Source organism: Pseudophryne corroboree, chromosome 5, assembly GCF_028390025.1.
Source record: "Pseudophryne corroboree isolate aPseCor3 chromosome 5, aPseCor3.hap2, whole genome shotgun sequence".
Classification (NCBI taxonomy): Eukaryota; Metazoa; Chordata; class Amphibia; order Anura; family Myobatrachidae; genus Pseudophryne; species Pseudophryne corroboree.
This window is the reverse complement of record NC_086448.1, coordinates 431,559,314-431,586,391: the sequence shown is the minus strand read 5'-3', so window position 1 is coordinate 431,586,391 and position 27,078 is coordinate 431,559,314.

Here is a 27,078-nt window from a genome sequence, read left to right as displayed (position 1 = left end):
TGCCCCCTCTCCTTAAAAAAAGAGAAATCAAATATGGAGTGTGTGTGTGTGTTAGTGTGTGTATGTGTATAGACAGGCATGACTTACATAATTATATAGATAATGCTCTCAGACCATCTACAGAGACTGGTGCCCACAGTGAATTTGCAAGGCTCCAGCTACACTCTAATTCAGCCATCTGAAGAGCAGTGGTCACACTTGGATCCCACTGTGAACCAAAAAGGTGATGCTGTACATGCAGGGTTCCTTCAGGGCTTTGACCCCGGAGGCAGGCATCTCCATTGCCTCTGCTTTGATGCAAGAACATTTAACCTTAGGTTACTCTTCAATTTTTGCTGAGATATTGAGAGTCTGATAGAGAGGGGGGAGAATTCCAGAGATAGGGAGCAGCACAGGCAAAATCTTGGAGGCAGGGGTGGAAGGAAGTAATCAGTTGGAAAGAGAGGAGCATTTAATTAGTGAGAAAAGTGGGCAGACAGGTGTGTGAAGAGAAATTAGGTAATTGATGTACAGTAATTAGGAGAAGCTTGTGTGAGGAATTTGTGAGTTTGAGATGTTTGCATTGAGTTCTGAAGGTAAAGGGGAACCAGTATAGTCTGGTAGGAGAGGGGAGGCAGATGTAGTATATTTGTAAAGCAAGATGAGCTGGGTAGCACACAGATTAGAGTGTGGAGAGGTAGGAGATAGGGAAGCCAGATAAGAGGAGATTACAGTAGTCCAGTGTGGAGATAACCAGTTTCCTCCATTGTGGTTTAAAGGAGAGTGAGGAGTCAAGAAAAACTCCAAGACTTGCAGGCTAGAGGAGAAGGTGGTGCTGTCAATAGATAAAGAAAGTAAAGAAGATTATTTGGGAGGATGGGGACATTATCAGCAATCTTAGACATGTTAAGTCAAAGAAAGTACTGGGACATCCAGGAGGAAATAGCAGAGAGCCAACTGTAGATATGAGTAAGTAGGAAGTGGGGGGGGGGGGGGTAGGTCAGGGTAGGTAAGGTAGATCTGAGTGTTGTCAGTATAGAGCTGACATCGGAGGCCAAAAGAGCTGTATAAAGGGAGAAAAGTAGAAGTCCAAGAACAGAGCCTTGGAGGACACTTACTTTTAGTTGAAATGGAGACAGGAGAGGAGACAGCAAAAGAACAGTAAGAGAGGAAGGAGCACAACCAGGAGAGAGCATGACTTCATCTCCATATTTTGGGGATAATAAAGTCAGAGTTGGTAAAATAGATGAGGAGGATGTGGAGAGGCAGGCTGGGAAAAATGGGATGGCATGATAAGGGTCTTGTGGAAGAGTGATGGATACATTTAAAGAAAAGATGATGAAAGAGAGAGGGAATTGAGAATCGGTGAAACCAGAAATATTAAAATGGTGAGTGACGACCAGATCAAGTGAGTGTCCCCCCCTCACATGGGAGGGTAAGGATGTCCATTGAGAGAAACCAAATGATGATGTGAGGGTAAGGAGTTTAGAGGGAGAGTGGTCATGGATGGACATTGATAATAAATTGAAGTCACCTAAGATAAGGAAGAGAATGTCCTAAGAGAGGAAGTGGGGGAGCCAGGAAGCACAGATGTCAAGGAATTTAGAAATAAGGCCAGTGGATGATAGATGTCAGCTACACAACAGGTTGGAAGAGACAAATAGCATGAACCTCAATTGTAGAGAATTAAACAGACAGTTTTGAGGGTATTAGTAGGAACAGGAGGATAGAAGGATGCCTATAACACCAGCATGATGACCCCCAGGGCACAGGGTGTAAGACAATGCAAAACCCCATATGAGAATGCAGTCTAAGAGGTATCTGAAGTCGAAGAGGAGAACCAGGATTGGGTGATGGCTAGGTTATTGAGAGATTTGGATATAAAGAGTTCATGGTTGTGGACCAGTTTATTGTAGACAGATCTGGAAGGCACAGGAAAGAAGGACATAGTTAAAGGGAGAGATGTGAATGAGAATATCAGCATAGAGGCAAAACTGTTTTGGAGCGCTGAGATGAAGAGTGCTTGGGGATGGTGCATGCTCCGGATTGAGGAATGGAAATTGCAGGTAGTGGGCAAGGAGAACATTTATTGTGATGTAAGTAGAGATGATGAAATGTGAAAGGGAGAATAGGGAGGAGGCAGGGCTAAGTGTGGCAGTAGCACTTAGGAGAAGTGATTGCACATGAAGGAATAGGAGAAGTGGGGGAGGGAAGGAGAGGGGTGGAAAGGGAGAAAAATAAGAAGGAGGAGGTAGAGGAGAAAGGGGGAAGACTAAAGGTGGGAACAGGTGGTAGAAGAAAGGATTATGTTTAAAAATAGAGGGACACAGTGCGGATGAGGGAGATAAGTATAGGATAAAATGCAATTACTTTAGGAGTCCATGTAATATAGAAACAGTGCAGTGCAGATAAAAGAAAAGTTCTATTACTTATATAAGCACAGCTATAATAGATTATTATTATTAAATAAGAAATAATCGGTTATGGATTCAGGAATACACTAAATAATAATAAATGTGCATAGATGTGAAGCTATGGTTAAAAACCATTTGCACTGCAGATAGGAATTTTAAGGGCTTAAAGGGAAAATTACTTTGGCACAGGAATGATATGTCAGAGATGTTTAGAAATAAAAAAAAGCAATCACTAAGAGCAGTAAGTAAAGTTACCATATTGACATGAGATTGTTGGAGAAACCAATATAGTATAATGAATGCAACTGAAGAAATGGACCAATAAAGAGAAAGACATTCCCTGACAGCAACAATGAGGCTTATGACAGAGAGGTCTAGCAATCCTAATCTTGACCCAATGTTTCCCTTATTCTGTCAGATTCCCCTATGTTTCATTTCTGTACATATTTCTTTAAATTATGAATCTGTACCAGTTTCTATGTGTAAATCACATGTACAAGATAACCCTGTAACATATGACAATATATTGAGCAGGAGTGAGGAATGTATAGAGAACTCCAAAATCATAGCGATAGGGGCTACAAGAATAACTAATGGTCAGTTGCCTGCTAGATATTTGCAGTGAAATTTTCTCATAACCAGTAATGTATATATTTTTGTATTGTATCGAAACTGTCTCATGAATTTTTGAAGGACCTTTCCCTGGCGTGGAGGAATGTGATACTCCTTGCCTCAATGTAAGCCTGTGGAAGTTGTTTTATTGGAGACTAGGAGAACCAGGTGCAGCCATGGAGCACTGAGAAGGAAAATCTGGCAAAAGAAAAAGGACTCAGTGGTAGCACATGAGCAGTTGAGCCAGGTAGACATCACGCAGTGGAGTTGGAGAGTGGGGAAAGGTGCCACAGGTCTGAGGGTAAAGAATGAGCATTTGACTATGCTGATTTGGTTTCAGATGCCAGGGCCATTGAATATAATCTGAGTGCTGAGGACTGCTACAGACGTTCTAGCAATGGTTTTTAGAGATTCAGTGAGGCAGCGTGGCAGCGTTTGGTGCCTTGGATACTGTGTGAGTTAAGCTGATTATTGTAGATGTGCTTACCATTAGGGTACTGCAATATTAACTAGTTTTTATACCTGCAAAAGTTACAAGTATATATGTGCTGACAACATGATATGTGCTAATGGAGCTATAATTGAACTATGAATCTGATATTGTGCATAAAAAGAGTGGAGGCAATTTTGATTGCAAGATTGAAATAAGAGCTGACTTAAAGTGCAATTTTGGTACTGAGATACTAATACTATTGGGTGCTGAAGATAATTGTGCTATTAAAGTTGAACTATATTCATTGAGTGTTATCATAGGAAAGCTGAAGCTAATGCTTCACCAGAATCAAGAAATATCAGAATTAGATGCTAATTCTACTACCTTTGACTTTTGTTGATTACAAGCATATGCATGTAATAGGACAGTGACCACCAGGCAAGAGAGTACTTCAATGACCATTCAATGTGTTAATTTTAAAGTTAATGACTGATCAGTCTGGGTCTTTGCTAGTTTACTAAACAATATAATATTTTGGTATTTCTTTATATATGTGGTTTTGAGAAGATTATTACATGTTTAGAGTATAGCATATGAAGTAATTAAGAAACTGTATTTCCTATAGCCATAGCTAAAGTGGTGTGGAAGCAGGTAGTCTATTGTCATATATTTGTATTGTTTCATTTGTATTGAATTGCATTTCATTTAATTTGTATGCTGATTATTTTCTCCATTCCTTTCCCTGGACCCATGTCATCTTACATTTAACAAATTGACTATATTATTCTATTCATCAAAGTTGTCACATTAAGTCATGCACCTGGGTCTCAAAAACCCAAAGCCTAAATATAGCATTAAGGGTACTATAATGGAAACTTTTGAAGAGGAAAGGGATCTACTGTAGTAGTCGCTATTTCAATTAACTTAAAGGCTGGGAAGCAATGTAACAAAGCAATGAGAAAGGCTAGTCAGATGCTTGGTTGAATAGAGAGAGGAATCAGTAGCAGTAAAAAAAAAGTAATAATGCTACTGTATAGGTCATTGGTACTGCCTCATCTGGAATACTGTGGTCAGTTCTGGAGACCATGGCCCTCATTCCGAGTTGTTCGCTCGCAAGCTGCTTTTAGCAGCATTGCACACGCTAAGCCGCCACCTACTGGGAGTGAATCTTAGCTTATCAAAATTGCGAACGAAAGGTTCTCAAAATTGCGAATAGAAATTTCTTTGCAGTTTCTGAGTAGCTCAAGACTTACTCTTCCAGTGCGATCAGTTCAGTGCTTCTCGTTCCTGGTTTGACGTCACAAACACACCCAGCGTTCGCCCAGACACTCCTCCGTTTCTCCAGCCACTCCCGTGTTTTTCCCAGAAACGGTAGCGTTTTTTCACACACTCCCATAAAAAGGCCAGTTTCCGCCCAGAAACATCAACTTCCTGTCAATCACATTACGATCACCAGAACGAAGAAAAAACCTCGTAATGCCGTGAGTAAAATACCAATCTTCACAGCAAATTTACTTGCCGCAGTCGCAGTGCGAACATTGCGCATGCGCAATAAGCGGAAAATCGCTGCGATACGAAAAAAATTTACTGAGCGAACAACTCGGAATGACCACCCATATCCCCAGAAGGATATAAACACATTGGAAAGCGTGCAAAGAAAGGCAACTAAAACGGTGCATGGCCTGCATCACACAACTTACCCAGAAAGACTTAACATACAGTAGTCTGGAGCAGAGAAGGGAAAGTGGGAACATAATAGATACTTTCAAGTATATCAAGGGTTTAAAAAAGGTCCAAGAGCTAAACATTATTCAAAGGAAGAAAAGTATTATAACACAAGGACATGCACTGAAACTGGTGGGAGGTAGGTTTAGGGGAAATTTAAGGAAAAACTACATCGCAGAAAGGGTAGTGGATGAGTGGAATAGCCTCCTTTCATAGGTGGTTGAGGCAAAGTCAGTAGAGCAATTTAAACATGCTTGGGATATGCATATGAATAGCCTTACAAAGAACTAAGGATCAAATAGGGTTGAGATTCCCTAAAGGCTAAAGAAATAGCAGACTAAATTGCCCAAGTGATTCTTATCTGCCATCAAATTCTATGTTTCTAAATCATTTTACTGTGTGTATGGGACTATCTCTCTGCTACAGCCTGAGAAGGATAAGCTCATGGGGTCATTGCCAGAGACAAAGAAAGATACTCTGGAGTTACATTTTCTACTGTAATTTACCATCTAGACCTAAATTATATGTGCCCACACCAACAGCCTGTGTACCACACATAAATATGATTTATAATAGATCAATTTTAGAAAACGAAATAAAAGTTAACTTAATAAAATAAACACCTGAATAAATATATTTAGCATATAAACAATGCTGCAGTTTTTAATTTAGTCAGATTAACTATGAAAGATACCAAGATGACTCATGGGCCTATTCATCCAGGTGAATAGGTCAATTAGACAGTATATGCTGAAACAGTACTGGGCCTGATTGCAACTATGGTGGAATAGGGAGGGTTAAATAAGTGATGGTGGCCAAAGCTGCTTACTGTGGTGCTTGCAGAGGCAGCAGTGGGGAACTTCATTAATCTATTTTCCTTTCCACCACTGTAGCAGTCTCAGGTCCTTAGCTTCAGTCACTGGCCCATCCTGGCCAGTAACACCTCCTTTTCTTTCTTCTGCCAGGGCTGGCTTTTCCTTCTTTTTTCATTAGGTCTTATTTCCTCCCTCTTTGCTCCTCACTCATCACAGTACAGCTCTCTTCAGCTTACAGCACAGCTCCCCTCACCCAACACAGCACACTTCACCAAGGGCGGATTAGTATAGAAAACCAGCACAGGAAATTTATAGAAGCAGCCCTAATGGGGGTATGGTCTGATGAGGAGATGGGTTCTGTTGAGGATGGCGAGATCCCTTCACATATGGCCTGATTGTATGCAATTACAGCCTTCTTTGTGTCTTTTGCTGCAGTTGTGTTTGAACCAGGGGTGGATTGGGAACTAAAAGTGTCCCTGTAAAATTCTGTAGAAATGGCCCGACATGGGCAGCACAAGAGGTACTGTATAACATACTGTGTAGCCATGGCAGCATCAATGGTTGGAAGAGTTACTGTACTGCAGAGATGGAATAACAGAATGAATGGGGACAATGCAGTGTAACAAGTGTGGTGTGCTGCCTGTCATGTGGAGGATGGGGCCACATAACAACACACAAAACAGGCCCCTGAGACACATCAGCCTACCAGGAATCTTCCTGGTGAGTCCTATGGCCAATCTGCCCCTGCACTTCACTCATTGTAGCACAGCACCTATCTCCATTCACAGCAAAGCACCTTTCTCCTAGATCTACTCTACCATCACAGCACAGCATCCCTCTCCCTGAAGAGCACAGCCCATCACCCAGCACAGCCCACCACCTAGCATAGCAGCCCTTGCACCAATACCTTCCCCTAGAAATGTTGGCCACACAGCTGCCCCTGATTGGCTGCTAGTCTTCGAGCCATGATTGGTTCACAGAAGTCACTAGATTCAAAATGCCACTGGTACAACAATGGTTGGGGTTAACTGTGCACTGAGATCTTATTGTTTGAACGAGCTGCTGCACTTGTTGGTGACCAGCCTACTTAGTTACAGAAATTCTAAAATATAGTGCTGCGCTCAGTCCTAGCTCTTATGATTATATTTGTTCTAATGCTCTGTGTATAGTAAATGGATAGTGAAAGGTGAATCCTGAATGTTTATCCTTAAATTAGAGGTAAATGGCATAAGTGATACGATTACATTGATAGATGAGGCCCAGTATGTAAAGGGTTATTGCGTTTGACAATTGACAAGTATGTACAGTCATCTTGGATTTGTAAAGGGTTACTGCGTTTGACAAATGACAAGTATGTGCAGTTATCTTGGGTACCTAATGTACCACTACTGTTTATTATAGTACTAAGAAAAAGCTAGAATATGCTCATGGAAAAGAATCAAAAATAAAAATAAAAATAAAATAAATGTCTCTTAGAGTTCATAAAGTCTATATGGCAGATTGCGGCGTCCCACGCATCTGCTCGTCGTGAGTCTTTTTTTAATTAAGCAATAGTAAAGGTGAAAGTGAATCAATACAATGTCCTCCGGGATCTTCATGGTGTAGTGAGCTAACGGGTTAGAGATAAATAGGATAAGGGGGCTCCGGACTGGTTTGTCCTCTCTTGCCCCAGTTCCCCGTGGTGCGTCCTGGTACAGACGCCCCCTGGGAACCGGTTGGTTTGAGAGGTTAACCTGTCTAGGGTAAGGGGGAAAACTCAGATAGCGCTCTACGGAGCAGCCGGCTGTGTAACCCCCGCCGCGTACCAAGACTCACCTGTCACCCTCTCTTGCTTTCCACCGAGCTCCGTCACCGGCTTCCTCTCCTTGTCTTCCATGTCGCGGTTGCTTGGAAACGCTGTTGGCTTCCGGGTTTTCTCGGTCATGTGACCGGGTTTTTCTCTGTGATGAGCGCTCTTTCTAGTGGCTATTGATTCAGCATGTGTCAGTTCAACATAGGTTAATCGTAGCTCCAACGTGTTTCAGCCTCTAATCGGCCTTCCTCTGGGAGAAATGAATGCCTGGAATAGTGATCCATTTACTTTAAAGGATAACCATGTGACCTCATACGAACATGTGATTGAGATCCCTAATTCCTATTGGTCTATTTAATTATTCATTGTGTTGGAATCAGTAATATAATAAAAAATAACTGTTAAGATGTCAGTCCCAATTAGAGTTCAACTAATGTGTGCAATTGATATGTATTTTAGATATACTAAATATTTTATGTGTTGATTGTATATTACAATAAATCCGGCCGGTAATTGTATAATTATATACATTTTTTATATATATTTTATGGTGATAAAGAATAAAAAGCTATAATTAAATGCTAAGCGCAGTTCCAAGCTGTTTTGTTTTTTCTTGTTATATTTAATTGGTGGCATACGAACCAGGCCCCAGGAACGTGCGGCTAGCGTTTGATTTAAACATTAGCGTCCAATTTTGTTTTTGTTTTTTGCTTCCTAAGAATGTGTTGCATTGATTTTGCTTGTTGTGTGTAGTTAGTTATGAATAGTACCTCTTCTGAATGCTCCCTATCTTGTTTTGTTTTTGGATTTGAGTAACTGTCCTCTATCTGCCTCTCCCACTTGATTGTATGCCTCCTCTATTAGTTCCTCTTTGTATTCCTAATAGAGGAGGCATACAGTCAAGTGGGAGAGGCATTGGCCACTTCTAATGGAATACGAAAATCTGAATAATTTACTGGATACAAAACCGAAAGTTGTGTTTAGAAAAGCACCTGACATGAAACAGAAACTAGTGGGACATGTTTAGGGTGTAAGAATGGGGGACCACAAAGTACAAAACCATTAACCAATTTCAGTTCCACTAACACACATAAAACCTATAACATCAAAGATAGTTTGACATGTAACAGCAAAGGTGTCATTTACCTACTTGAATGTGGGTGCACTAAACAGTATGTAGGACGCACCACACGTCCTCTAAAGACAAGAATTAGCGAACATATTCACAATATTAAGAAGGGACTGGAAGAACACAATCTGTCAAAACACTTCAAAGATTATCACAATAGTGACCCCTATTCTCTGAAATTCATAGGGATTCAAGAAGTGCACCCCAACTGGAGAGGGGGCAATTATATTGAAAAGATTAATACCATAGAACTGAGGTGGATGTACGAAGTTAAATCATTGATATGCAAGAAATAAAGACCTTACAGATTTACATTTATTTTTAATCCTTCTAACAATCATTGAACATTTATAATATGCACCTACAGATGCAAACGATTTAGAGCTCACCTATAGTTTCTCATATATGCTGATATATACATACAGGCAGGTTCAGTGGTATATGAACACGCATATTGAGTTTCTATTTGCACGTATGAATAGACACAGCAGGGCCGAAACTAGGATTTATGTCACCCGGGGCAAGGCAGGAATTTGGCGCCCCCCTCACCCCATTTTGTATCAGGATTGCTAGCATAGGGGCTAGCATTGGGTCTCTGCAAAAAAGATCAAAGGAAGAAATGGCGCCAGTACCCTTCACTCACCTCCCTGTCATTAAGTAGTAGCCCAGACCACCTAGACTTATCCACCTGACTCTTAAGTCTAAAAACACTCTCACTTGTCACTAGCGTAGTGTAATGAATTTTATTACTAAAACTAATAATTACATAAACCTCAAAGCCATTGAAAAGGACTGGTTTATGATAATATTCACAGCACAGCAATTTGTATTTGGATCCAGCAATCCAGAACATCTCTGACAAAGCTACATGACAGCTGCCATTGGATCTTAAATCAGACAAAACATGACATGATACGATACATAATGGAAATAACACATACATACAGTACATATATATATATATATATATATATATATCTATCCATCCATCCATATATATCAAATAACCGGCACTCGTCTGGAGCACCACAGCATGTACCCCAATACAAAAGGTAAATCAGGCGGCATTCCGGTCAATGATCACTCACAAATGAAATTGCTCATTTTGCAATGTTTCGGCGTCTTTATTGGCGCTTTTTCCATGTGATGTATACTGTTTGAAAAAAGCATCAATAAAGATGGGAAACGTTGCAAAATGAACAATTTAATTTGAGAGTGATCATTGACCAGAGTGCCCCCTGATTTACTATATATATATATATATATATATATATATATATATATATATATATATATATTCATTCATTCAAGTAAACAATATATAGAAGACCTGTAAATACAAATAAAAAACACACAATATATAGGACAGACCCATCCAAAAAAAACCTGCTAATCTAACTTTTCAGTAGCACAGCACTCACTGCACACGCCAGGCTTACAGCACTCCTGCACAATCACCTCTGCACAGAAGGTCAAGAATCAAGGGGCAGGGTCGAGCTGTGGTGTACATCTCTGTTCTCTATACTCCTGGCAGGCTGACATTGTGCTCTCTTTCCTGTGGTAGCGCATCCTGCTCTCTCCCCAGCCATGTTTAATCAGTGCATCCGCACCTCTTTGAGTACTCATGCAGTGCCGCGGCAGCGCTAATTGATAGGAACCCACTCTTCCTGCGGCGCGGGAGGAAGGTTCTCTCTGTCCTCCCTGTGTTCTCTCTGAGGGCTCAGGATATGGTGGGAGCGGGGAAGGTGCAGTTGGAACGGCAGGTCCCTGTGACTGCCCAGGCCACATAGCAGCAACAAACCCTTGCTGGATGGCGCTGTCAGCGCCCCTTAACATCCGGCGCCCGGGTCACGTGCCCCCTTAGCCCCCCCTAGTTGCAGCCCTGGACACAGGCTACAAATGTCTGCAAGTAGACAACTCAAGAACTATAAGATTACTGGTAAACAAACTGACTTCTTAACAGTTATTTTTTATTCTATTACTGATTCCAACACAATGAATAAGGAAATAGACCAATAGGAATTATGGATCTCAATCACATGATTGTATGAGGTCACATGGTTATCCTTTAAAGTAAATGGATCACTATTCCAGGCATTCACTTCTCACAGAGGAAGGCCCATTAGAGGCTGAAACGCGTTGGAGCTACGATTAACCTATGCTGAACTGACACATGCTGAATCAATAGCCACTAGAAAGAGCACTCATCATGGAGAAAGACCCGGTCACGTGACCGAGATAACCCAGAAACCAACAGCATTGCCAAGCAACCGCGACATAAAGGACGAGGAGAGGAAGCCGGTGACGAAGCACGGTGGACAGCAGGAGAGGGTGACAGGTGAGTCTCCGTACGTGGTGAAGGATACACAGCCGGCTGCTCCGTAGAGCGCTATCTGAGTTTTCCCCCTTACCCTAGACAGGTTAACCTCTCAAACCGACTGGTTCCCATGGAGCGTCTGTACCAGGATGCACCACGGGGAGCTGGGGCAAGAGAGCACAAACCAGTCCAGAGCCCCCTTATCCTACTTATGCTTTAACCCATTAGCTCACTACACCGTGAAGACCCCGGAGGACATTGTATTGATTTACCTTCACCTTTACTATTGCTTAATTAAGAAAGACTCATGATGAGCAGATGTGCAGGACAACGCAATCTGCCATATAGACTTTATGAACTCTAAGAGACATTTATTTTATTTTTATTTTTGATTCTTTTCCATGAGCATATTCTAGCTTTTTCTTAGTACTATAATAAACAGTAGTGGTACATTAAGTACCCAAGATAACTGCACATACTTGTCATTTGTCAAACGCAGTAACCCTTTATGTACCCAAGATAACTGCACATACTTGTCAATTGTCAAACGCAGTAACCCTTTATATACTGGGCCTCATCTATTAATGTAATCGTATCACTTTTGCCATTTACCTCTAATTTAAGGATAAACATTCAGGATTCACCTTTCACTATCCATTTACTATACACAGAGCATTAGAACCAATATAATCATAGGAGCTAGGACTAAGCGCAGCACTATATTTTAGAATCACTGGTACAACAAGGTGGAGTGGTGCTGGTTCACTTGGGGCACTGTTACCAGCACATGAATCAAGTTATTATAGTAAAACTGATAGCTTTAAAAACTGGTTGTGGAGAAATATCTGCTATTCACTTAGCTTCCCTGAAATTGCAAATAAGTATGAGACTTTGCCCTATTTGGAGATTGGTTGATGTGGCCGGTGGAAGAAAACAAATTTGTACACATTTTTTTTAAAGGAATACCTCCATTGCATACCAGGCAATGAGCCATACAAAAATTCAGTCTTCCAGCACAGCCTCTAATTGCAGGCCTTTTATATTTTATAAACAAAGAAAATGTTGCTGGCCTCTTGATAATTTAAATACCTTTAAAATGTATGAACATCTCAAATACAATCCGCCAGGATTTCTCTTCAAACGCAAAAGACAAAGATGATTATTGAACAATAGGAGACGCTTCTGGTGAGCAGTGCTGCCGAGAGCATCCATGGGCCCACTTACTGGGGAGAGTTGTCAAATCTGGGAAGGCGTGGCTACACCACCTAAAAAATGTTAAACGCTGCTCAGGGGGCACTGTTGGTTGCACAGGGGGGCTTGGGAAAATAGTTAATGTCTACCCCAGTCAGCACCTCTGCATGCCCGTCTCCTTTCATTCTAAATGAGAGTGTCACAAAGTGACCTTTCATTTCTAATAGGATTCTATGAGGAGCAGTAGTAGGTGTTTTTTTTTTTTTTTACAATAGTTGAGATGTTACATGGAAGAAGAGGATGTGACCCCTTCACATTGTGAGTATTAAATTGTTGAAGCATTAGGTGTGTTTTCCCATTTTTGTACAGGTAGAGCACAGATACCAGTGGGACCTCAATGTTAAGGCATGCAGGCACTTGTTGTTTGTCAAGTTCTATCTTGTCATGGCAAGCTTGCTGGGACCTGTAAAAATGCTTTTAGCTCTCTCATTTAACAATTATAGTACTTCTACACCTAAACCCATGGGGTGTGATTGTCCTTTTGGAAGAGGCACCCTTTTTTGGGGAGTGGTTCCCACTTCCCTATGGATGCTATGGTGTCAGCTTGGTACTCGCTTTTGAAAAATATGGGGTCCCCACCCCATTTTTCTCCTATTTTCCAATACTAGCCTAGGCTCAGAGGCCTGGGACTGGTTCTGGATTTGGTGGAGGGATCCCATGCATTTTTTCTCATTAATGTTTAACTATTTATAAACATTTTAATACAATGAAGTCTGCACAAGTCCTATGAATCTGTGCAAGACTTCCACTTTGCAGCAGATTGACGGCAGATTTACTGTTGATTCTGCTGCAGAATAGAGGTTTGAAACATTAGGTATTTTAAGATTTTAAGACTGCAATTCAACATTGATGCCAGTTGCTTTCAGCACCAGGTAAGTGCTTTGTAGTAGCATTTGCATAAAGTCAACCAAAAGATGCAGACATAGATCTGCTTCATCTGACTCAAAATCAGGACCTATATCACATGATGTATTAGCTACATTCTGCAATTAGCAGAATGCAGTCTAACCTTAGTGTGCTCCAGACACCACAGATACGCAGTCTTAGAAAGTCATTGTATATCAATAAATATGAAATATTTTGTCTATTATAGACCATTAAAAATAAAAACTATAAACTTACATTCAAAATTTTACTTTTTATAAAAATAAGCTATAGTTTTAATCATTTTCATTTTTTTTAATCATTTTTATATTGATTTTGTAGCTCTGTTGGAGCCTACATGTGAAGTACAGTATTAAGTAGATTATTTAACGTGCCAAAGATTAGTATAGCTTCAGCTTTGGACCCAATACAAAAATAATTTTAATTTTTTTAAGTGGTTGCTTATGTAAACACTAACCAACGCTTTGCTGTTGCAATGCTAAATATAATTCAGGTTAGGAGACATAAAAGTCAATTTGTATTTAGTGTGTGTGCCTATTCCCAGATACCAAAGGAGATGAAAGAGGTTCATAATGGAAATCATTGTTTGTTCTACGTAAAACAAATAACTTTCTTGGTCCAGTTTGTATGAACAGAGAGTATTGTGCGACAACTCTTTAGATAAATGTAATAGTCATCTGTTGATCAATGCTTGAAGCATGGCACTGTGTACAGATGTTATCAATTTTCAAACAGGCCGTCAACAAGTCGTATTAATTCACTACACTTTTACGTGCTATATTATTTTTCTCCTCTCCGGGGTTTACTGTGGTTGCTGGACAACATGATGTATTTCTCTAGTATTCTTCTTACCAACCTAGAGACTCAAAACACATATATTATAAAGCCAACAAGACTTTCTATACACTGTACATTATGTAACATATTAAAAAGCTTCTACCACACTATACATTATGAACAATTGTTTCTGAACTCAAATATTAACTTAACAGGAAAGACAAATATTTCTAGAAATGAAAAAAAATGAAAAGAAGTTTCCTTTTGTATGTTTGCCCAATTATATCAGTGTTTAATATCTATGTTAAATAAAAAGTTAAAATTACTTTTCTTTCTAAAAAGAAATTAATATGACTAAATTCTACATGGATATATTTCTAATAATAGAGAATACCAGATTTATTTATTTAAAAGAAAAAAATATTTTTTGTGCTTCTTGCAGCTTTAATCCTAGAATTTATGATAGATACTTTATAAAAGGTTGAGTAAATGTAACTATGTGGAAATTCTCATCTATATTGAAATATTTACTGTAAGTATCATTTGTTAGTAACACTTAGATTATCTAAATAATACTATGCATCATTCTTTTTCAATAATGGGTTATTTTGGATAACTGTTTGAAGCTCCTGGGTCGAAACTAGGATTTATATCACCAGGGGGAAAGGCAATAATTTGGGCCCCGCCAATTTAAATGAATTTAAATGAAGACACACACATTAGTGCAACCTTATTCACATTATACCTCACAGTATTACCCCTTATTAACATTACGCCACACAGAAGTGTCCTTTATCAGATTACATCACACAGTAGCATCCATTATTCATGTTACACCACACAGTAGTATCCTTTATACACATTATGTTAAACTCCCTAATACACAATATGCCACACAGTTGTAATGTTCTTTATAGCACAGTATGCCACACAGTAGTACCCCTTATACATGTTACGTCACACAACAGTAATATACTTTATACACATAATGTCACACAGTAGTAATGCCCTGTACTGTGTATGCACACATTAGTAGTGCCCTTATACAAACTATGCCACACATAAGTAGTGCCCTTATATGATTACACCAGCACACCATATAGAAAGTGCAGAGTGATTTCATGAAGTTATACCATAGCAACTGGCGCAGGACTCACGCTGCTCCAACACACTCACACACGATATATAATTTATTCTAATTTGGCTTATGTACAGTACTTTTTGTGTTTGAATGGTAATTGCATGAGGCATTTTTGTCATGTCAGATTTAGCATAGTAACCTGAAGTTAAAGCTATCGCTTTAGTAAGCATTTGGTGAACACTGGCTGAACCAGGCCTGATATTTGGATTTCTGCCTGTATAGTTCCTCATCCCACCCTAGTAAAATGTACTTGCTGAAACTACACCAGTATGTACTTAACATGTTGTACAATCTAATGTTCAGTCACCTTGCTTCGGCCAGCACATTCTTCTCAGGCCTTAAACACCTAATTCCACTGCCTCCTGGCTCTCCTTCAGACATTGCAGCTTATGCAGGTCAATCATTCAGTAAAGGCCATATACCAGGCTGTGCTCCAGTGCCTCTTTGTAATAAGTTGCAGAGTGATCCAGTGAATGCAGCAGGAAACCAAGATGGCCACTGTTGGGAGCAGGAGAGAGCTCCTTCGAAGGAGCAAGGAGTGGCAGGTGGAAGGAGCCGGGTGCAGGTAGAGCAACCAGTTGGTCCATGTATCAGTAGTAGTGCACCATCTTGTTGCCCCCTCAAATTCGTCACCAGGGGCATGTGCTCTTTAGCTCCCTCCCATCCCAGTTGCAGCCCTGTCCTGGGTTATATCACAATCACTAGTATGTTTTTTCAATGGTCTGTATTTGTTGCTTACAGGACAAGTCCATCCTTATAGATCCTTTTTATTGTGGGGCTCAAAACACCCTAAAAACATCAGGTAAGAACTGTGTAGCTCAGAAAACTTTCAGTTCAATTAGGGCCTGATTGAGATTTGTACCCAATGCTGATGTTCATGCAACTGAGCGATTATCAGTAGACTGCACAAGCATTGTGAACCTGTGTACCTTTGCAATGCCGCTCGCAGTGAGGATTTTTTCACAGAGTGATTGCCTGGAAAAGACTGTTTGGGGATGTAATGGGGAGTGGCAACAAAGATACAGGTGTGTCACGGATGTTATCAGAGCTTGTTTCTGCCTTCATCTGTCAATCATGTACGTAGAGAAACATGGCGCTAGCATCCTCACTGCCAAAGCCAGTCTGTGTGACCGTAGAGTCACTTAGTGAGTCGCTGATCCTAATTTCTGCATCAATGCTGTGTATACACTGTACATGCAGTTGCTGAGGACTCAGGTGGCCCAGACGGGTGTCAATTCTTTTCTGGGTGGCTGCTTCACTTGTAATGATTAGCAAGTCAATATGCTGGTATGTGCACAAAAATCTAAATCAGGCCCTCAATTCAGGGAGCCCGACCGCCGGCTTACCAACAGTGTGGCGAGCGCAAATGAGCCCTTCACGGGCTCACTGCGCTCGCCACTCTGCGGGTACGGTGGCACGCTACGCATGCCACGCTATTTTATTCTCCCTCCAGGGGGGTCATGCACCCCCACGAGGGAGAATAAGTGTCGGTATGCCGGCTGTCGGGATTCCAGCGCCGGTATACTGTGCGCCGGGTTCCCGACAGCCGGCATACTGAAGACCACCCGTTCAAAGTACTGACATCAGCCTCATAATGGAGACCAGATGTAAAGAGTATATAACTCGAAGTTCAGAAATCTGCATGAGAAAAGAAAAGTTATGTAAAATATATAAGATATATTCAACCATGTAAAATATCTGGTTAACACAGGATATGAGTTATATTTACAAAATATTACCTGTTGAAGTATTGTGTACATTTTACTGAAAATGGTGGCCTTTTACTTTAACACTTTCACTGCTAAGGGTTTTCTCACCACTTTTTTTTATGTTTGCGCCCATCACATTCCTATTTCAATATTGATCATTTTTTTATTCATTGCCTGCACAAATTATGGGGTGATTCAGACCTGATTGCTGGACTGCTAACTTTGCTGTCCTGCTTATAGATAGTCGCCGCCCCAGGGGGAGTGTAAGTTTGCAGGGCAAGTGTTTGATTGCATGTGTACGCTGAGCTACAAACCTTCACTGTGTGTAGTCTCTGTGCAGCCCAGGACTTACTCACAACAGGATGATCGGGGCCGGAGCTGACGTCACATACCCTCCCTGAAAACGTTTGGGCATGCCTGCGTTTTTCCGAGCACTCCCACTAAATGGTCAGTTGCCACCGACAAACAGCCTCATCCTGTCAATCACCATGCGAACCCCTGTAAAATCTGATTTTTCGTACCATTCTGTCACTGACCGGCAATGCCCGTAGTTGCTGTCCAACATGCATGAGCATATGCATGCGCAGTTATGACATGATCGCCTGCTGCTGTGAAAATGCACAGCAGCGACTAGGTCTGTATCAGGCCCTATACCTAATATTTATTAAAGGACATTACATTTTCAGAAATTACAATAGAATTTCTGATCCATATAAAACATCAATTTAAATGTAACCAAATGTGGCAAAAATGTTTAAACATTTTTTTTCTTCATTGAAGCATGAAAACACAAATCAAAGTACAATGTAAACAAATAGTAAAGCAGGAAAAACAAAAATATATGACAAATTTAACTGTAGAATCTGAATCATTAACAAATAAATAATCAAACAGAAATTAAAATAAAATAAAAAAAGAGGTAGACCTGGATCCAAAACAACTTGAGATATGACTCATATCTCAGGAAAACCTGTGTTTGCTCTAAGCGATGCAGCCTCATGCTGTAATGGTATGCTCAACTGTAGCCACAGAACATGTTTTATAGCTCTGAGAAGTACTTAGCAGGTTTGTTACTTTCTTTGGAATCAGTGCCGCCAGGACATGGGAGCTGCCATCTTGCCCAGAGTCAACTGATCATGCTTTGTCCAATCCCGGTCCAGATTTCCAGTACAATATTGCCTCCAATCTGTAGCCAAAATGCCTTGTTTAAGGCTTTTCCTGCTCATTTTTCAATTACACCGCAAATTCTGATGAAACCTGCTTGTTCTTCCTGGCTGCAGATTACATAGTTTGGCTCCACAGTGTTGCTACCATCTGCTAGTGTCTAGTATAGTACCAGCACGTTATGCTGTGTTCTGCATTCATTCCTGTATTTAATAGCAGTGCACTACATATCCCAGCCTGTTGCTGGTGTAGTGGTGCATTACAGATCCCAGCCTCTTCCTGTTGTAGTGGTGTACTACAGAATCTAGCCTGTTATTTGTGTATTGTTCATTCTGAGTCCATGCACTATACTACTGCCTGTAGAAGAAAGAGAAAGGGGTAGTATTACAGTGCACTATTTGATATCTTATACAATTATGCCATAAAATGTAACCTTTAATTGTAAAGTTAAAATTGTGTAATCCTCCTCAGGGAGTGAATAAAATGGCAATGTAGTAAAAATAAAGTGAATAGAAAAGAAAAAAAATATATATTAAAATTTAAAATGATGTGCCAAGGATCATGTCACACAGTCTCTTGTACTCCTAAGGATATCTCTTTAATCAGGATGTGTCTGTCATATTGTAATCATATATGAAGGGCAATTGATGTCCTATACACTGTTATGTACGTAACTATTTGAATAAATGTTTTGGTCTAAGAATTTTGGACTGAATTTTATTCACAAAATTCTTAATCATTTCATTAGAACAGGATGTATCCTTTGAGACATACATATTTATTCTAATTGAATACACCAAGAGTAACGTAATCATTTTAACCATATGAGGGATAAAGTCATATACTACTGAGGGATAAATCCCTCCTTTGCTAACCAGTAGAGTAAATTCCCATTGGTATAATTAATACCCCTTTCTCTTTCTTATACAAATATACAACAGGTAGTAGGTAGCACCCCCCCCCACACACACACTATATTATAATAACTGATATAAACATTGATAAATGGGTGGTTTTTTACAGAACCTGTGCAGTAGTCCCTATTTTCTATAGGAACTATACTACTGCCTCTCAGCTGAGAGCTATCTTCAGTTATTCACCTGAGCATTAGATTGCTTACAGCTAATCCCCTGGGTGTGGGTATTCATCATCCTGCTCAGTTTAGCAGTTTTCAAAATCTGAGGTATCTAAACTCTATTGTTGAATAGATAGATAGATATTGTTAGGGTCTCCTGCCCTGTGCTGCCACGTCGTCATGGCAACCGGGAGACAAGTGCTAGCGGAGTAACCTGAGCGCAGCTGATACTCCGGTTCGGGTCTTTTGCTGTGCAGTGGTTATAGGCTCTGTGCATGGCAGGGGATCCGGTGCTGGTTTTTGTGCTCACAGTCTGTGAGGTCTGAGTGGGGCGTGGACAGCACCTGCTTTATAAGGCCTCTTTTCAGGGTAAGCAGATGCTGCTGAATCTTTGTTGGTTAGTCAGTTTCTGAAAGTTAGCCAGTACTGTGTAGCTTTGTATTTGTTTGTTGCTTACTGCAAATAGGCCTGGGGATTTGGTATTACACTCTGCCAATCCAGACCTAGCAGTAAGACTGGAGTCAGTCGTTTAGCTTGCTGGGGTTCTGTTACTACTCTGTGAACTTAGCAAGTTTGCGGCTGTATTCTAAGACTTGCCTGTCTAATCCTGTCTCACTGTGCTAGGTGTCAGGGGTCAGTTTAGTGGCAGTAAACCGAACCTGTGCACTGCAAGTGAGAATTAGGATTGTGGAGAATCTCCTTGTGTCTATCATTCCATCTCTGACCAAGGAGTTTACTGCCACACCCGTTGGTAACCCTTTGGGGTTTTGCTGTTGCCCTTAGCAACAGCATTTCGGGTTTTCTATGTATTAAAACACAACATCTTGCTTTTCACATCTGAGCAGTTCTAATACAAGGGAGATACCCAGTTCCTTAGCCTCTGGGCTTCTCTGTTCACGTTGTGTGTATTTTGTTACCCTACCACCTTCTGTGTACGTTATGTCATATTCCCTAGTCTGTCTGTGAGTCCATTTGTTTTGCATAACAGTTCAAACACCAGTACATTCCTGCAGGCACTGGAGTGCATAACAGTCCTGACACCAGTACTTTCCTGCAGGCACTGGTGTGCATAACATATTCAGCAGCCCAATACTCCTGTTGAAATTTTGTGGGAATATGGAGCATACCCCTCAAAATACGTTGCAACAGGTGGTTGATCAGGTGCAGGTCCTGACTCAAAAATGAAATGATTTGTCCATTAAAATGCACACCTCCCAGGCTGCTGGCGGAGCTCCCGCAGCAGCAGCACCTGCAGGGGTTAAGGAGCCGAAAGTAAATCTCCCGGATCATTTTTCTGGAGATCGCTCGCAGTTCTTTTGTTTCAAGGAGAGCTGCAAGCTATACTTCCGGCTTAGGCCTCAGTCTTCTGGGTCGGAGATTCAGCGGGTGGGCATAGTGATTTCCTTGCTACAAGGAGACCCACAGGTCTGGGCATATGGGTTGCAGCCTGACTGTCCGTCGCTTAAAAGTGTTGATGCTTTTTTTACGGCACTGGGCATGTTGTATGATGACCCTGACAAGACGGCCTCAGCCGAGGCTCAGATTTCGATCCTTAAGCAAGGGCGAAGGCCAGTTGAGGTTTACTGTACGGAGTTTCGGAGGTTGGCCCATGATACCCAGTGGAATGACCCAGCCCTGAGACACCAGTACCGAAGAGGTCTTTCTAACCAGATAAAGGACCAACTGGTACAACATCCCTTGCCTGATAGCTTGGATCAGCTCATGCAGTTATCCATCCGGGTGGATAGACGGCTGAGAGAGCGTAGGCTTGAAAGGGAGACTGAGATTTCCTTCCTTCCCAAGGGAACCTCAGACTCTGAGGAATTTTCCGAGGAGCCTATGCAGATTGGGGCTACCCGCCTCTCCTCGCGTGAGAAGATGCGGAGGAGACAGCAGGGGTTGTGTTTGTACTGTGGGAATAAAGGTCATGTGGTAGTATCATGCCCAGAAAAGCCGGAAAACTTCAGGGCCTGAGGGTGATGGGAAATATCCTGTCAGGCCAGAAGTCAGAATTTCCCAAGAAGACTTTTATCATTCCGGTGACCTTGAAGATCCTCGGTCAAACTGTCAAGACTGAGGCCTTTGTGGACAGTGGGGCCGACGGGGTTTTTATGGACCGCCAATTCGCCCTGAAACACTCTGTTCCCTTAGTACCCTTGGCATCGGAAATTGAGATTTGTGGGTTAAACGGGGAACCATTATCCCAAGGTAAAATTACCTCTTGCACTAGCCAGATTTCTTTGTTTATTGGAGCCACACACTCTGAAAAATTGTCCTTTTATGTGACTGTCTGTACTTTTGCCCCATTGGTGTTGGGGTTACCCTGGTTAAGGGCCCACAATCCTCAATTTGACTGGGTCTCTGGGGAGATTCTTAGTTGGAGTACTGATTGTTTCAGGAGTTGCTTGAGCCTTCCAGTCAGGTTCTCGCAGCTAAGTTTGCCAGGATTGCCAGGGTGTTATGCAGATTTTGCGGACGTGTTCTCCAAAAAAGTTGCAGAGGTACTACCTCCCCATCGCTCCTATGACTGTGCCATTGATTTGTTGCCAAATGCTAAGCTTCCCAAGAGCAGGTTGTACTCCCTGTCACGTCCTGAGACTCAGGCTATGGCAGAGTACATTCAGGAGAACTTGGCTAAGGGATTTATCAGACCTTCACAGTCTCCAGTTGGGTCGGGGTTCTTCTTCGTGGGTAAAAAGGACGGTTCGTTGCGACCCTGCATCGACTTCAGGGAATTGAACCGTATCACGATTAAAAACTCATACCCACTGCCTCTCATTTCGGTCTTGTTTGACCAGCTTCGTACTGCCACCATTTTTTCTAAGATTGACCTACGCGGTGCGTACAATCTAATCCGAATAAGAGAGGGGGATGAATGGAAGACTGCCTTTAATACCCACTCGGGGCATTATGAATATTTGGTGATGCCTTTTGGGCTCTGTAATGCCCCGGCAGTCTTCCAGGATTTCATGAATGATGTGCTCAGGGAATATTTGGATAGATTCTTAGTTGTATACTTAGATGACATCCTAATCTTCTCCCATTCCCTGGAGGAACATCGGAAGCATGTACGCTTAGTCCTCCAGAAACTCAGAGACCACCGGCTTGGGGCGAAGCTGGAGAAGTGCGAATTTGAAGTTCAGCAAATCGCATTTCTAGGATATATTATCTCCCCAGAAGGTTTCCAAATGGAGGGTTCCAAGGTACAGGCAGTCCTGGATTGGGTGCAGCCCACTAGTTTGAAGGCGCTTCAGCGTTTCCTGGGCTTTGCAAATTTTTATAGACGATTTATCGCTGGATTTTCGTCTATAGTGGCGCCCTTGGTGGCACTCACTAAGAAAGGGGCGGATGTTGCTCACTGGTCTTGTGAGGCTAAAGCGGCTTTTGCCCGTCTCAAAAGGGCATTTGTTTCGGCCAAGGTGCTGCGACACCCAGATCCAGAGCGTCCTTTTGTGGTGGAGGTGGATGCCTCTGAGATGGGTATTGGGGCAGTGCTTTCTCAGATGGGAGTGTCAGATAATCGCCTTCATCCCTGTGCTTACTTTTCCCGTAAATTTTCGCCTGCCGAGATGAATTATGACGTGGGTAACCGGGAATTGTTGGCTATTAAGGATGCACTCGAGGAGTGGAGACACTGGCTTGAGGGGGCTAAGTTTGTGGTCTCAATTCTCACTGACCAAAAGAATCTGGCATATTTAGAGTCAGCGAAGCGTCTCAATGCCAGGCAGGCACGATGGGCTTTGTTTTTTGCTCGCTTTAATTTTTTGATAACATATCGCCCTGGGTCAAAAAACATCAAGGCTGATGCGCTCTCGCGGAGTTTTGCGCCAATCCAGGAGACCACCGAGGAGCCGTTGCCCATTGTTTCCCCATCATGTATTAAAGTGGGCATTACCCAGGACCTCTTATCATTAGTCCTTAGAGCACAGGAGCAGGCTCCTCCAGACCTTCCGGTAGGTCTTTTGTTTGTGCCTCCTAGGTTAAGACAGCGAGTGTTCCTGGAATTCCATGCCAAGAAGTCTGCAGGTCACCCGGGTATTGGCAGAACTCGGGAGTTGCTATCTAGGGCGGTGTGGTGGCCCTCGGTGGCTAAGGATGTGGATCAGTGGGTTCGGGCATGTGACATCTGTGCCCGAAATAAGACTCCTAGAGGGGTTCCTGTTGGCCCACTACATCCACTCTCTATCCCATCTAAGCCATGGACCCACATTTCAATGGATTTTGTGGTGGACTTGCCCAAATCCTCGGGGATGACAGCCATCTGGGTTGTCGTTGACAGGTTTTCGAAGATGGCGCACTTCGTTCCACTGGTTGGGCTGCCATCGGCCAGACGCCTGTCTGAATTATTTATGCTGCATGTTGTGCGTCTCCACGGGTTGCCACTTGATGTGGTCTCTGACCGCGGATCCCAGTTTGTGGCCAAATTCTGGAGGGCATTTTGTTCCGATCTCCAGATTTCTGTCAGCTTGTCGTCGGGCTACCATCCGCAGTCTAATGGGCAGACTGAAAGGGTGAACCAGTCCTTGGAGCAGTTCCTCAGGTGTTATGTCTCCAAGTGTCAGACTGACTGGGTTGCTCATCTGTCCATGGCGGAGTTTGCCTATAACAACGCGGCTCACTCTGCTACAGGGATCTCTCCCTTCCTTTGTGTGTATGGGCATCATCCTAAGGCCAATTCTTTTGACCCCCTGGACTCCACGCCTGGTGGTTCCTCTGTGGTTTCGGTCCTTAGAGGTATTTGGCGGAAAGTGAAGAAAGCCCTTGTGTCTGTGTCATTAGTGACCAAAAGGGTTTTTGATAAGCGGAAAAGACCCTGCAGCTTCAAATTAGGAGACTTCGTCTGGTTGTCTACCAAGAATTTGAAGTTGAGACAGCCATCTCATAAGTTAGGCCCCCGGTTCATCGGCCCTTATAAGATCACCAGGGTTATCAATCCGGTGGCATTTCAGTTAGATCTGCCCCGTTCTTTGGGTATCAATAAAACATTTCATTGTTCCCTTTTAAAACGGGCGATTAGTAATCCTTCTTCCAGTGGAAGACCTTCCCCTCTTCTGATACGTGGCCAGAGGGAGTTTGTTGTTGAAAGGATTCTTGACTCCAAGGTGGTTCGGGGTCGGCTGTCATTTTTGGTGCACTGGAAGGGGTATGGCCCGGAGGAGCGGTCGTGGGTGCGCAGTTGTGATCTTCATGCCCCCAGACTGATACGCTCTTTCTTCTCGCAGTTCCCCGATAAACCCGGTGGTAGGGGTTCTTTGACCCCTCGTCAGAGGGGGGGTACTGTTAGGGTCTCCTGCCCTGTGCTGCCACGTCGTCATGGCAACCGGGAGACAAGTGCTAGCGGAGTAACCTGAGCGCAGCTGATACTCCGGTTCGGGTCTTTTGCTGTGCAGTGGTTATAGGCTCTGTGCATGGCAGGGGATCCGGTGCTGGTTTTTGTGCTCACAGTCTGTGAGGTCTGAGTGGGGCGTGGACAGCACCTGCTTTATAAGGCCTCTTTTCAGGGTAAGCAGATGCTGCTGAATCTTTGTTGGTTAGTCAGTTTCTGAAAGTTAGCCAGTACTGTGTAGCTTTGTATTTGTTTGTTGCTTACTGCAAATAGGCCTGGGGATTTGGTATTACACTCTGCCAATCCAGACCTAGCAGTAAGACTGGAGTCAGTCGTTTAGCTTGCTGGGGTTCTGTTACTACTCTGTGAACTTAGCAAGTTTGCGGCTGTATTCTAAGACTTGCCTGTCTAATCCTGTCTCACTGTGCTAGGTGTCAGGGGTCAGTTTAGTGGCAGTAAACCGAACCTGTGCACTGCAAGTGAGAATTAGGATTGTGGAGAATCTCCTTGTGTCTATCATTCCATCTCTGACCAAGGAGTTTACTGCCACACCCGTTGGTAACCCTTTAGGGTTTTGCTGTTGCCCTTAGCAACAGCATTTCGGGTTTTCTATGTATTAAAACACAACATCTTGCTTTTCACATCTGAGCAGTTCTAATACAAGGGAGATACCCAGTTCCTTAGCCTCTGGGCTTCTCTGTTCACGTTGTGTGTATTTTGTTACCCTACCACCTTCTGTGTACGTTATGTCATATTCCCTAGTCTGTCTGTGAGTCCATTTGTTTTGCATAACAGTTCAAACACCAGTACATTCCTGCAGGCACTGGAGTGCATAACAGTCCTGACACCAGTACTTTCCTGCAGGCACTGGTGTGCATAACAGATATCAACAAAATGGGCAGTACTTGTAAAGGGTATAAAACGGTATAAAGGGTATAAAACTTTGGAAAGGATACCATCTTAATTAGGTGAACTCATCACAGAAATGAAAGTTGCAAGTTCTGACATAACTGTATCAATCATCTTGGTCATATTCAATAAGTATAGCAAGTGGAGATTTTTAGGGAGTCTGACGCCCAGGTAAGGGATACTAAGGGGGCCCAGGTTAGATCTAAAGGTCTCGTCCAAGAAAGATAAGTAGTAGGGGACAGGGTCAAAGCTGCAGACTTCTCAATGTCAACTGTGATTAATGAAATCTGAGCATATTGGTAGATCTTATCCAGAACCTTGGTAAAACAATCTTGATGGTTGGAGAAGAAGTTCGTCTGCAAATGCCATCAATTTCTGACTTTGGAATCCACTGATGACTGTTGCAGAGTCAGTATAGAAGAATAGTATTAGATAATAATGTGGTTACGAAGTCCAGTTCTGCCAGAACATGATCTAAATGTGTCCACAAGATCTCGTTTAATGCCTTTTTAGTATCAAGGCTAAGGCTCAACAGGATATTATGGGAGGATTTAGAAGCTCTAGGCATGACAATAGTGGCAATAGCAGATCAGATGCCAAGAAAGGAGTATTAACCAGTATGCAATCAAAGGTTGTTGATGAGTCAAAATAGAGGGCTTCAGAGATTGGAGACAGGGTACATGAGTGCAATCTATGCAAATTCCTCATTATATCATCTTGGTGGCTTGCCGATGTTTGATCTAGCAGATGATCTTTGTTGTGATTTAACTTCCACGCTGGTAGTCTCTGGTACATATTTATATAAAGCTACTGTCATGTCCAATGACACATATTTCCTCTGCATGTCAAAGTTCGGCTTTTCTGTAACTTGTATTGTCTCTTTAAATACAACATCCCTTGATTTAACAAGCTTTCTTGTAATTGGATTCAACAATCTGTAGCTTTTACCCTCATGAAAATAACCGAACATTATGCACTTTATTGATTTCGAAACCAGCTTCCATATTCTTTTCTCTTTGACAAGAAATCAATCATTGTTATGTTTTTTGGGTAATTGTTGGAGATGGTTCTTTAAGAAACTGCTGTGGACACAGCTTCTGCCCAAAACTGTTTGTCTAGGTTTGTGTCCTTCAGCATACACCTTGCTTTCTCCACTAGTGTATGGTTTGCTCATTCCCTAACACCATTTTGCTCAGGACTATAAGCCATGGTCAACTGATACCCTCCACCATTAACAGATCTCAGAACTTTGAGTCTGTGGGCTTTTTGGTTTTCAAAAAGTCACTTGTAGACTACAATTTTCTTTGCCACTTCAGTTTCTCCTTTATGAAGTATATGTGTGTATTTCATGTGAAGTAATTTGAAATGTCACAAAGCATCTGTATTCACTTACTTCCATTGTTCTATACATGTCTGAATGTACTCTTTCAAGTAGTGCTGTAGTTCTACTTGTTGACTTTGGAAATTACTGACAACTCTGTTTCCCAAATATTAAGTTTTCACACACAGGTTTCTCTGTGTTAGTCACGGTGATTCCTGTGACCATCCCATTCTGCAGCTTTTGAACACACTCATATCCAAAATTACCAACTTTTCCGTGCCATAGTTCCAATGACTGTCATAAT